The sequence below is a fragment of the Cnephaeus nilssonii genome (genome assembly GCF_951640355.1).
Source record: "Cnephaeus nilssonii genome assembly, chromosome: 3".
In the NCBI taxonomy this organism is placed as follows: Eukaryota; Metazoa; Chordata; class Mammalia; order Chiroptera; family Vespertilionidae; genus Cnephaeus; species Cnephaeus nilssonii.
In genome coordinates, this window is record NC_137074.1 from 74,334,250 (window position 1) to 74,348,566 (window position 14,317).

The following is a 14,317-nucleotide window of genomic DNA, read 5'->3' on the forward strand; positions in this document are numbered from 1 at the left end:
CAGAGAGAATGGGAACGAAGTCATTATTTCTACCAGTACAAGTAGAATCTAAAGTCTGCTGAGTTTCTTAGACTCTTAGTCACATCTTTCAGAAGCTCATGTATCCTAGGGGATAAGTGACCTCCCAATGCCACTAACAGAATACTGTTTTATATAACATTTTCATATAAATCATAAATTTTAGACCTCTCATGGAAGCCAGGCCTTCAGGTTCAAAGTCTGCTAAAAAGAAGAACTATAAAGAAGTGAGCCTGGTTTTATCCTTGAGGCATTTAGCAATTATTTAAGCCAGTGGTCGGCAAACTCATTAGTCAACAGAGCCAAATATCAACAGTATGACGATTGAAATTTCTTTTGAGAGCCAAATTTTTTAAACTTAAACTTCTTCTAATGCCACTTCTTCAAAATAGACTTGCCCAGGCCATGGTATTTTGTGGAAGAGCCACACTCAAGGGCCAAAGAGCTGCATGTGCTCGTGAGCCGAGGTTTGCCGACCACTGATTTGAGCTTATAATAATCAAGTGGCCAATAAGGTCAGCAGAAATAGGTGGAAAGTTCAGAAATGAAGTCTCTTAGTAGTGGCAAAACATCAATTACAATTAAGGCCTGCCAATTGAGAAGAATCCCTGGTGGAACCAAAACAGACCAAACTTAACAAAATTTATAACCAAATCTGTAATTAGCTTAGAACCTAAGTAGAGCAATGTGGTCTACCCTTGCTGTAGCTCCTTGGAAAAAGATTTTGTGAATCATTTATGGTGAAAGGTATTACAATCCAAAGGCTCAACAATTATTTAAAAATACTATTCATTTGCTAAAAAATTAGCAAGCACAAGAAGGAAGGAAGGGAGGGAGGGAGGGAGGGAGGAAGGGAGGGAGGAAGGGAGGGAGGAAGGAAGGCAAACAAAAAGAGAAAAAAGAAAACAGATAATGAAAAGTACTCCAATATATATATATCTCCTAGAGGCTGTGTGCAAGAAATTTGAAATTTGTGAACTCAGGGCAAGGGAGAGAGGGGTCCCTCAGCCTGGCCTGCACCCTCTCATAGGAATCAGTTGTTCCAACATTTGGTCTATTTGCATATTAGCCCTTTATTATATAGGATATATAGTTTCAATAGTTGTGAGACAAGCTAGTAAACCAAGCCAAGTGAAATAAGAAAACTGAGACAGATAGTTAAATGAGTAGTTTGCAGCCATCTAATAAATCTAAATACCAAGCAGTTTGTAGTCACCTAGTAAATCCTGTTCTCCCTAAAACAAGGACACTTAAGAGTAAATGGTTTTCACTTCTCCCTAATCCACCAGGATAAATAGCTTAAATCACTCTACTTGGGGAGATAGGTAGCAAAATCCAATTAGTGCCATTTGTGCCAACCACACCAAAGACAGATGAAGTTAGGGGAGTAAATCTCAGTTTGACACATCAGCATACAATTGATTAATTTTCTATTGAGATCCTCCCTTAAGATCTTTCCTAAACTCCCAGCCTTTAAAACTGACTCAAAAGAAAAGTCCAAGAGTGTGCTTTTCCTCTCAGGAGTAGTCCCAAACTTTCCCCTTCCCCATCTCCTTCCCCACAGGCCTGCATTTACTAACCTCTGAGGGAACCCAGGAGACTTGCAACCAGGTAGCCATGGGAAGCTGTAGCTGGTTCCTCAAACCTTCTGAACCTGCCTCCAAGTTTGCAAAGCAGCCCTGCTTAGGTTCACACCCCCACCCAGTCTCTCTCCTGTAACTTCTAGCCTAAGCCCTTGTTTGTTTCGCTGTCCCAGCTTTATTGAACATCCTCTAATGTGACTCCAATTGTGAAATCTTTCCTGCAGGAAGTCAAGAAACCACACCTACTGGCTGGCTATAGGCAGACCTCTCAGGGCCAGGTAAGAGAGGTCTGCCTATAAGAAAATCACTTTAGATGTAAAAACACAAATGAGTGAAATAAAAAAATGATGGATAAAGGTATCCTATAGCAAAAAAAAAAAAAAAAGGGGGCAATATATATCTCAGAGGAAAAAAATTGCCAGACATAAAGTGGATCCATTTATAATTTAAAGAAGTCCATGAAGGACATGTTATTTCTCAATGTGTACTAGTATGCATCTAAATATTTTGTCTAGGGAAGAATATTCAAAGCTGTAGCGAATGTTTATAAGAATTTATTTTAGTCAAACTGATGACAATTGCCGGGAAACAATATCTCAAATATTCCAACAAATGACAGTTTTGAAGTTTTTATTATGCAATTGAAATTAAGAAAGGAATGTAAGGAATATTACATGAGGATGGGAGAAAGCAAGGTGGGGTTGTATTACAGGATTATTAACAAGATTATGTACTCTCTTGATGGTGTTAAGCCTATTTCAAAGGTGTGTTAAACCTAGATACACAAAACAATGAGCAGGGCTTGCTTAAGGCAAGGATAAACCTCTTACTAAAAAAGTTCTATGCCTAAGGCTTGACTATTGACCATTACCTGCCCTGTTAGGAATTTGCAATCATATCAGCCTATGAGGTTATTTTCTGCAGATTTCCTCTCTCATTCACACATTTAACTTAAAAATATATGAAGCAAAAACTACTGGAACTGCAAAAATTGGCAAATCTATAATTATTGTCAGAAATTTCAGAACCCTGCATTCAATAACTAATTTACAAATATAGGTGAGAATCAGTAAAGATATAGAAGACTCAAAGAATACTATTAACTGATCTGACATAACTGACATTTATAAAACACTTAACAATCCAAAACACTTACGTAAATGCAGTAGTATTTACCAATGCAGTAGTAGTATTTACCAAAAGATTCATTTTCTGGGCCATAAAACAAGTCTTTAAAATTTTTTAAGTACTCTGATCATGCAAAGTGTATTCTTTGACTACAATTAATTTAAATTAAAAACCAATAACAAGAAGGAATTCTTACCTTTTGCAACAACATGGATGGAACTGGAGAGCATTATACTAAGCGAAATAAGCCAGTCAGAGAAAGATAAATATCACATGATCTCACTCATTTTTGGAATATAATGAACTTAAACTGATGAACAAAAGCAGAGACAGAGAAGCATTTATCAAACCATCAAACCTCAGAGGGAAGGTAGGGGAGGGTGGGGATAAGGGGGAGAGATCAACCAAAGGACTTGTATGCATGCATATAAGCCTAACCAATGGACACGGATACCAGGGGGCTGAGGGCATGAGTGGAGGGGTGGGTGGGCAATGGGGGCATAAGAACACATATGAAATACCTTAATCAATAAAAAAAAGTAACAAAATGATACATGGAATATCTCCCCAAAATTGCAAACTAATAATATTTTTATAAATGATGCAGGTGACAATGGAAATATAAAATTGAAACTAGAAGTCATTTTAAACTGAATGGCAATGAAAACATGACACACAGCAATGCATAGTATGCTGCTGAAGCAATATTTAAAGAGAAAGTTATGGCACTAAATGTGAAATCTCTCAAATCAATTAACGAGCCACCATCTTTAAAATCTAGCAAAAAAGAGCAATGACCTTAGATTCTACATTCAAAAACTAGAAAATAATTAGTGCCAAAAAGCAGAAGATAGAAAATAATAGGAAGCAGATACCAATAAAATAGAAATGAGCCAAAAAATAGGAAAAAATCAATGAAAATCAAAGCTAGTTCATTGAGAATAGCAGTAAAATTGATAATTGTTCAGCCAGATCAAACAGAAAAAAAGAATGAAGTCACAGACTATAGAAAAATGGATGATAAAAGTAACATTGCCACATATTCTACAGATATTTGAAATAGTATAACAAAATAATATGAAAAACTTGATGGCAATACAATTGACAAAATTGATAAAATGAAAAAAAATCCTCAAAAGGTAAAAACTATCAAAGTTTGCTCAAGAAGAAATATATATTCTAAATAACTCTATACTTAATAAATAAATTAAACTTTTCTTAAAACCTTCTCACAAAGAAAATTTCATGCCTATAAGGATTTACTGGGAAATTCTAAATATTATTTAAGAAAAAAATAATTTCAATTCTACATGATTCTTCCAGGTAATCGAATAAGAAACACTTCCCAACTCATTCTATGAAGCCAAAGTGGTATTAAACCAATCCAGACAAAGACATTATGAGTAAAGGAACAATGCATCTCAAAAACATAGACACAAATAAACTTATCAAAATTATAGAAAAAAAATTTAATGATATATAAAAATAAAATAACTGGACAAAATGGTGTTTTTCTGAGGAATACATGTTGGTTTAACACTTGAGAATCAAGGCACTGTATTTATCATATCGATAAACTCAAACATAAGAGCCATGCTATCATCTCAATAGACACTAAAAAAAAACACATATAATTCAACATCTATTCCTGATAAAAACATAAAAAAAAGCCTATGATGCACACAAAATCCTGGATGAACCTAAATTAATTATGATGAGTTAAAGAAGCCCAATAAAAAGGTTAATATTGTGTGATTCAATTTTTAAAATGTCAAATATAAACTTCAATATAAAAATCTCAAAAAATAATATGTAGTGAAAAAAAGTTAATAAATGGTTCCATGAGGACAGGGTGTGGCAAGGAAAAAGAGTCCACAAGGGAATTAATTATATACTTATATTGTGGCAATGATATGTATATTTCTTATTTTGATGTGGTCATGGTTTAATGCATGTGTGGATACAACATGACTTGAATATTTTAAAAGTATAAAGTTTACTAGAAGCCCGTTGCACTAAGTTTCGTGCAAAAAACCTTCCTTCACCTGGCTGCTGGCACCAGTTTTCCACCAGCACCAGTTTTCCTCTGGCCACCCGCTGACCGGAGCGCCGTTTCCTCTGGCCGCCAGCGTGATCGGCCACCCCGAGTTCCTCTAGCACTGTTTCCTCTGGCCACCCGCCGATCAGAGCGCCTCAAGCCAGCACGATCGGCCACCCCGAGTTCCTCCAGCGCTGCCGGTGGAGGTGGAGGAACTCTGGGTGGCTGATCGTGCTGGCGGGAGGCGCTCCGATCAGCGGGTGGCCAGAGGAAAACTGGTGCTGGCGGAAAACTGGTGCCGGCAGCCACGCAATCAGCCACCCCGAGTTCCACCACCAGCGCCTTCAGCTGGCTTCATGGGTCCTCCCGCAGCACCAGCAGCCGTTGGGGACGGCAAGAGGAACAGGGCAGGGACTCACGAGTCCCCGCCCCCCACCAGCCCAATCGGCCACCCTGAGTCCTGCCCCCAACCTCCCAACGGCCCAATCGTGGGCATAGTGGAGTGATGGTAATTTGCATATTACCATTTTATTAGGTAGGATTGCATGTCAATTATATTGCTATTATTGTTAATAAAATTAAAAATATACAAAATGGCAGTACCTATAGGGAAATACATTTGTATGTCATTAAGTATGAGCCAGTAGAGAATCCAATATTGATTATAGGGCATAGAGGAGAATTTAAACAGAGAAATCTTAAGGCAAGACAAAGTTGAGTTAACAACAAAAGTAGAAAGATTATAATCAAAGTAAGAAAAATTATTTCATTGTAAAATAAGTGATGATATATATATATATATATATATATATATATATATATATATATATATATATATCTTAAGCGACCATTGAAACCAAATGAGCAAAGGACTCTAATGGCCGGTCAACCAGTTGCTAGGACACACACTGACCTCCAGGGGGCAGATGCTCAATGCAGGACACCAGTGCCAGCGGCGTTGGTATCCGGTGTCCATTCCTTCCACACCCGGCCTGGCGACCGTTGCCTCCTCACTTGACCCCACCAAGACCTTTGGCCGTGGGCTGGGATGGGGAACTGGGGGGTGGGTGGCAGCAGACGTGGCCCCTTTCCAAGGGGGGCCAAGGGCCAGCTCCCTCCTTGGGGCCAGCAGCCAAGCTCCTGTGCTCCGTCCTCCTCCCGGCTGGCAGGCTCTGATTGGCCCATCACTCACCCACTCTGCTGGCAATGCGGCGGCGAGGGCAGGAGGAGCAGGGGGAGACAGGGAACCGTGCAGTGGCAGGGCACTGGTGTTGGTGTCCGTTCCTTCTGTGCCCAGCCCGGTGACCATTGCCTCCTCTCCAGAGCCCTCCAGGGCTTTTGGGCCCTGGGATGGAACAGGGAACTGGGGGTGGGTGGTGGCGGATGTGGCCCCTTTCCCAGGGGGGCCGAGGGCCAACCTCCAACACCCTGTCCCTCCCCCTGGCCAGCAGGCCCCAATCATCATGTGGTCCCTCCCCCATTCCTCCCCCTGGCTGGCAGGACCCATCAGCTGGCAGGGCCTAGGGACCCCACCCATGAACATATTTGTGCACCAGGCCTCTAATGTACGTATAAGTGGACTAAAAATTTAAGGTGACAAATGAGAACATTCCACTCTTCAGTGAAATAAAAAACTTGCAAAGAAAGGAAAATTTGATAAAAGAGCAAAGCTATAATGTAGTTTTCTTAGAGAGCTGAGGGTTAATTATTATACACATTATACACCATTTGCAATATCAATAAAGATTTATATATCATAATGTGGGAGGGAATACTAGAGGAAGTGAAAAAGATTTCAGGATAAAAGATTATATATATATATATATATATATATATATATAAAGATTATATATATATATATACATATATATGTGTATATATATATAATGTATATATATATATATATATATATATATATATATATATATATAATGTGAAAAGGGTTCTGAAGCTATGAGCTTATAATAAAGACCATATTTCTTTAAATGTTATTTAAAGTGCGGTAGTCATTTGACCAAGGTTAAACTGTTATTTTCTTTCCCTTATATTATTGGGTAGAAATAGATCAGCAGAAATAAATATGCAGGTTTATGAAATGGAGCTCATGAGACTTTATTTTCATCATTACTTTTAATAAGTATGACATACCTATCATTATACCAGTGCCAATTCTGCTGTCAAAGCAGACTAGAATAAGATGTTCAAGTGTGTAAGACTTTCTATAAGTGGTTAAGGCTACACATTTCCAGTGTGCATACTGTAACTTAAGTCAACATTAATAACAGATGACATATGTAGCACGATAATAAAATCATAACATTGATTATTTTCCTAAGCCCATGACCACTACAGAAAGGAGAAAACTATAATCTACAAATCAGAATGTATTTTTAGAGAACAATGGAAAATAAAGAAAGGAAGGAAATAGAATCAGGAAAAATCCAAGTGTGCCAATATCCATTCTTGTCTTACTGATAGAGCTTGGACTGGCATGTGGTCTCTTAGCTAAATTCGAATCTCTTTATCTTTCTCTTTGCTAGATATGTCATGTAAATCAATTCCAGCCCAATCTGATATGTAATATAAAATGATTTCTGATTCTAGGACTTGTTCATAAATTAATTAGGTATTTATTTTCTACCTGTTCTTTCTCCTATTCAATGTAAAAAGATGACAGAAAATGGAATAGCACATTTGACCCTTGAATGGCAAAAATGTCAGAGCAGCCGAAACAGCTCTAATATGCTTGCCTTTCCACTGTTACTTACTTTGCCTTGTTTAAGCCATTATATTCTGTGGTCTTTTTTTTTTTTTAATATATTTTATTGATTTTTTTACAGAGAGGAAGAGAGAGGGATAGAGAGTTAGAAACATCGATGAGAAACATCGATCAGCTGCCTCTTGCACACCCCCTACTGGGGATGTGCCCGCAACCAAGGTACATGCCCTTGACCGGAATCGAACCTGGGACCCTTGAGTCCGCAGGCCGACGCTCTATCCACTGAGCCAAACCAGTCTCGGCTATTCTGTGGTCTTGTTAGAAAGAATTACCAAAATCTTTCCACGTTGGCCAGTGTGGCTCAGTTGGTTGGAGCTGTGTCTGTTCACCAAAAGGTGGTGGGATTGATTCCCAGTCAGGGCACATACCCAGGTTGCAGGTTTGATCCTTTGTCTCAAGGTGCATATGGGAAGCAACCCATAGGTATTTCTCTCTCACAACAATGTTTCTCTCTCCCTTCCTCTTTAAAATTAATATATATATATATAAATCTCCCCAGCTCTAGCTGGTTTGTCTCAGTGGATAGAGTGTGGACCTGTGGACCAAAGGGTCCCAGGTTTGATCCTGGTCTAGGGCACGGACCTCATTGCAGGCTCCTCCCCTTGCCTGGGCCCTGGTCAGGGTGTTAAGGAGGCAACCAAGAATTTTTTTTTCTCTCACGTAGATATCTCTCTCTGTCTTTCCCTCTCTCTTCAACTATCTCTAAAATAAATAATTAAATAAAAATAAATCAAAGGAAAAACATCCTCAGGTGAGGATTATAAAAAAAATCCCAGAGAAGTTTATAATATGTGATGATCATAACGGCTGCTGATCATCAACAACTTATAATAGTACCCTTCAATCTAGAAGTCTTAGGATATGCTAGATACATGGTTTTAGACTGATCAGTGAGTACTTGCTGAGTTCTGCAAAGTGCTTAACACTGTGAAGCCCTGCAATGAATGTAAAGAAAGATGAATTTAAGTTCTGGAGGATAAAACTCACATACAAATTTACATGGAACCACAAAAGACCCCAAATAGCTGCAGCAATCCTGAGAAAGAAGAACAAAGTTGGAGAAATCTTAATACCAGATATCAAGTTATAATACAAAGCCACTGTAATCAAAACAGCCTGCTACTGGAACAAGAACAGGCATATAGATCAATGGAACAGAACAGCGACCCCAGAAATCGGCCCAAGCCACAATGCTCAATTAATATTTGACAAAAGAGGCAAGAGAATAAAATAGAGTCAAGACAGTCTCTTCAATAAATGGTGTTGGGAAAGTTGGTCAGATAAATGCAAAAAAAAAAATAAAAATGAAACTAGACCACCAACTTACACCATACACAAGTATAAACTCAAAATGGATAAAAGAGTTAAATGTAAATCGTGAAACCATAAAAATCCTAGAAGAAACCATAAGCATCAAAATCTCAGACACCTCTCGTAGCAATATATTTGGGGATAAATCTCCTAGAGAAAAGGAAACTAAGGAGAAAATAAAACAAATGAGACTACATCAAAATAAAAAGCTTCTGTAAAAGAAACCATCAACAAAATGTAAAGGGAGCCCACTGTATGGAAGAATATATTTGGCAATGATACATCTGATAAGGGTTAATATCCAAAGTATATGAGGAACTCATACAACTTATCAAAAGACAAACAACCCAATTTAAAAATGTACAAAGGACCTAAATAGACACTTCTCTAAAGTGGACATACAGATGACCAAGAGACATATGAAAAAATGCTCTACATTATAATTTGCATCAAAGAGATGCAAATTAAAATGACAATGAGGTATCACTTCACACCTGTCAGAATGGCTACCACCAACAAATCAACAAATGACAAGTGCTGGTGAGGATGTGGAGAAAAGGGAACCCTAGTACACTGTTGGGGGGAATGCAGACCGGGTGCAGCCATTATGGAAAACAGTATGGAGTGTCCTCAAAATATAAAATATGAAACTGCCATTTGACCCAGTGACCCACCTTTAGGAATATATACTAAGAAACCCAAATCACCAATCAGAAAGAATGTATGCACCCCTATGTTCATAGCAGCACAATTTGCAATAGCTAAGATCTGGAAATAGCTCAAGTGCCCACCAGTCGATGAGTGGATAAAGAAGCTGTGGTACATTTATACCATGGAACACTATGCAACAGTAAAAGAGAGGGATCTCTTACCCTTTGAGACAGCATATCTAGAGAATATCATGCTAAGTGAAATAAGTCAGTCAGAGAAAGACAAGTATCACATGAACTCACTCATATATGGAATCTAATGACAAAAATAAACTGATGAATTAAATAGATCCAGAGACATAGTAACATGGAAGACTATTAAACCTCAGAGGGAAAGCAGGGGAGGATTTGTAGGTGGGAAGAGATCACCAAAGAACTTGTATGCACATATATGCATATCCCATGGACACAGACAATAGGGTTGTGAAGGCTTGGCGTGGAGGACAGGAGAGGGTTAGAAGAGGTCATCATGGGAAAAACGGGAATATATGTAATACTTTCAACAATAAAGATTAAATAAATAAATAAATAAATAAATAAGATGATGATGAAGAAGAAAAGAACAAAAATATGAACAATAAAATGGCAATAAATATATATCTATCAACAATTGAATCTAAAAATCAAAATAAACAGACAGGAAATCTAATGAACAAAATAAATTGATGAATAAAATAGAACCAGAGGCATGGGAACATGGAACAGACTGATGAATCTTAGAGAGACTGAAGGGGCAGAAGAGATTAACCAAAGATCTTATATGCATATATGCATTACCTCTGGACTCAGACAATAGGATGGTGAAGGCCTCTGACAAGTCAGGAACTGAGTGGAAGCAGGCTATAGGGGGAACAAAAGAGGATATCTATAATAAAGATTTACAAAAAAAAAAAAAAAAGAACTTAGAATAAGCCAGTATTTTCTTATACTGTTTATATCCTAAAGAACCCTGTGCTATAGAGAGAAGAAAGACTAGAAGATAAGCAACATGAACAAGTTCAAGCATCCAATAGATTGTAGATGTGGAATGGAATTTTACCCAGATCTCAAGGATCTTAAAAGTCCTTGTTCTTTCTCTTATGCTACAGAAACTTTACAAGTGCGGAAAAGGTAACCTCATAATAAATACCCAATCTCAAAGGTGTAAAAATGGAGCTAAGGTCATGGCATACCCATTTTTGTAATTCTGGAATTTCTGAGACATTCATGAAATGCTTTAAGCTGTGTTGTCATTCAATAAAAAATACATTCTACCTTTTTGTCTGTGTGAAACAAGAAAAATAGTAGAGTGAACTTGTAGGACTTCTCCATGACAACATTAAAAAGAAATTCAAAGATATTTATCAAACAAGAAATGAATTTGTGTAATATAACCAAAATAATAAGTCTACTTTTAGAATAAAAATAAACAGACTCAGACTAGATGTCTACTTGTAGGACTTGTTTCTGTTCTTTATTTGATAAAGAAAGTTTACTGATCAAGTTTAATGATTTATAAACATTAACAACTATTGAATCAATCATATAACACAATTATAAAATTCCTCGGAAGTGTATGCCCTTCAGGAAGAGTCTGATGGCAAGGTGGGTTGTTAAATCAGTGCAAGTCTTTTAGCACAGCCGGCTAAGGCAACCATGTGCAAGTATTTAATAGTTCAGAGGCCATGAAGCAACAGCAGTACAGCAGCCAACTCAGAGGAGTGTGGCTCCTCAGTGATGAGATCAGTGTGGCCCACCCAGAACTATTTAGGAGTATTAGGTGTCCTGGGATTTCTAAAGCTCCACACCCACAAGAGAAGTGGCACATGAGTGAGAAAACTTCATTTGTCAGGTTATTGCTTGTGACCAAATGGTGGCTCACCAATTGCTTCCAGGACTCAGGAGAGTGATCCAGCAGCTTCTTCTATACACCAGAGTACACTTCAGGTAAGGACAGACCCAGTGTTGCAAAATAGGTCAATTCCCAGAATGCCTGTAAAACTCTGATAAGCCTAACATCTTTCCTTATAGACTAAGAACACAAAGTGAAGCAGGCTAAGGTTACTTTCCTTTTAAATTTTATTATGTATTATTTTATGTTGGTAATATATGTGGGATCAAGGAAGCCAGTAACTGAATCAAACAATGTCTTAGATGACATTTCAGAAGTTATCAAAACTAGATTTAATCTTGTTAAAATATTGCCTTGAGAAAAAAAAAAAGTTAAAATATTCTACTATTGCATTTGCTTAATAGTAATATAATTTACTTCTCAGCTAGTTGTGTTTCCCGTAAACTGTATCTTCCATTTGCCATCTAAAAATTGTTTTTCCCCACATAAAGTTGGTGCTATGTCATACCGGAAATTACATACATAAAAAATACTGAATGAAAAAATAACCATTATTAAAAAATAATGAGAGGCATGTGTGGGCATTAGGTGGTATTAGGCATCAGATTATTGCAGCATGACTCCCCGACCCTATCTCCCACAGACAGGCATACACTCAGACCTAACTCCTCCGAGAATAGTATCTTAGTCAAATAGAACTACAGCTCACTAACAAGACCATATATCAAATGTAAATACCTTCCCTTTGAGGGCGATGAATATGCACCTCAAGAATTTTGCTGTTTGCTTACACTTGTCCTGCCCTGTATGTGATACTCGCTTAAGTATGTTTAGATATGTATATTTTTAAGTATTTGCATCTCTATAAATTCTCAAGAGAGAAAAAGAGCTCCCAGAATACAAATGCTACTGAAGCTTGCCCACATTTTCAAAACATTTTATGGACATCAAAAAACTCAGCAACTATTGAGAAACTTCAGTGTGTTAGTAAGGTATACATAATCTTGTTTACCAGAGCTTGGAGTCTTGCCAAAAAATACACCTTAATCAAATACTTAGCAAGATATAAACTATTTAAATTAAAACATTGCTGTATAGACAATAACCAAGAGCAGTGCAAGGCATGTAGTAAGCACTCAATAAATTCTTATGAAAGACTCCTCACTACTTGAGTTCTGTGAAGTACTTCAGTTCAATGCAATCTGATCTGTGTGGCCAGGAATGACTTCCCAGCAGAAAGAGCATTAAAATTCAAAGCTAAAAGTTATGAAGAAGTTAGCTAAGAAAGGAAAGATGAGAGGCCATGGCTGGGTAGCTCAGTTGGTTAGAGTATCATCCTGATACACCAAGGTTGCAGGTTTGATCCCTGGTCAGGGCACATGCAAGAATCAACCAATGAATTCATAAATAAGTGAAGCAACAAATCAATCCTTCTCTCTCATTCTCTCTAAAATAATAATAATAATAATAATAATAATAATAATAATAAAGAGGTGAGATATCAGCCAAGCAGAAGAACATTATAAAAAAACTAGTGGCCCTGTGCATGAATTTGTGCACATCGAAAGGAAATTAATTATAAGGAATATTTTAATAGCACTATTTAACCTTTCTCTATAATAGAAGTGTCAACCAAATTCATGATCAACAATGAAAGATGGAAACACACGAGTGTGATTGGTGCCAGTGGGAGCTTTATATATATTGCTTATGCACAAGTCAACTTAGCCTTTTATAGATAAAGAATAAACTTGCTTGATTAGACCTGCTTTCTGATTTAGCTAAACTTTTTCCAGCCCAATGAAGCACCCCAAATTCTCTTTCAGGTAATTGTCAGCAACACAACAGTAAATATCAACATGAAGCAGATTTATTGTAGATCATTCATGGAGAACAAAGGGTAAACACTGTAGCAGTGTTTGACTATATTTTGCACAGCGAGAAAACCTAAAGTCATTTTCAAGGACCACCATTTCTTACTTCTTTTAAGTCAGGTCAAGTTTCTAAACTTTCTAAATCTCCATTTTCCGGATAATGAAAAGAAAATAGGATTCCACTGAGTCTCCTATCTACCCACTGTGAGGATCAAATGAGATGAGGCATGGGAAAATGCTTCACAGACATTTGGTTTTAGTGTAAAATGTTTCCACCTGGCTATAAAGCAAGTTGTGTTCTTGGGCTGAAGAAACTCCAAGGAGGCTAGTCACTAGGGAGAGGAAGGTGGGTGTTGCTACATGATGTCATTATCTGGGCTGGGCTAGGCTGTGGGCCACATTTTGCACCATGGGGTCTTGGCAGCATTGGCTGCAATTTGGTAGGGTGTCTCTCTGGGGTAGTGGCAGGGCCGTGTCCCACTTGGGCGAAGCCAAGAGTTGCTTTGTGGGCACCAGGTCTTCAGTGCCGTTTCTCTGTAAATGGATAGTGCACATCACAGCAGCTCCTATGTTGAGTGTCTGCCCCATGGTGGTCAGTACACATCATAGCAATTGGTTGGATGTTAGGACACTTAGCATATTAGCCTTTTATATATATAGAGAGAGATTTCCTAAGATGTTAGTGGGATATTGTGTTCAAATAAATGGAAGAATTCTAATGAGGGGAGCAAAGCAGTGAATGGTGTGAGAAGACAGGTGGAAATTGCATAAAGCAAATGCTCTGATAGTGCACTGTAGAGATTAGGTATTATATGCTAAGGATAGTGGAAAATCATTGGATGATTTGAAGCTGTGAATTCTGTTTTATTCATTCATTTTCATTTATTAATAATTTAATCACTTCTTTGATTCATTTATTGATTTTATCTATTTGTCAAAACTATTTTCATATTAGAGAAATAATATTGTCCAATAGATCCAATCTTCAATACCTAATTGTGCCATCTTACTTAACCTTTTCTTGTCTTAATTTTATAACTCATCA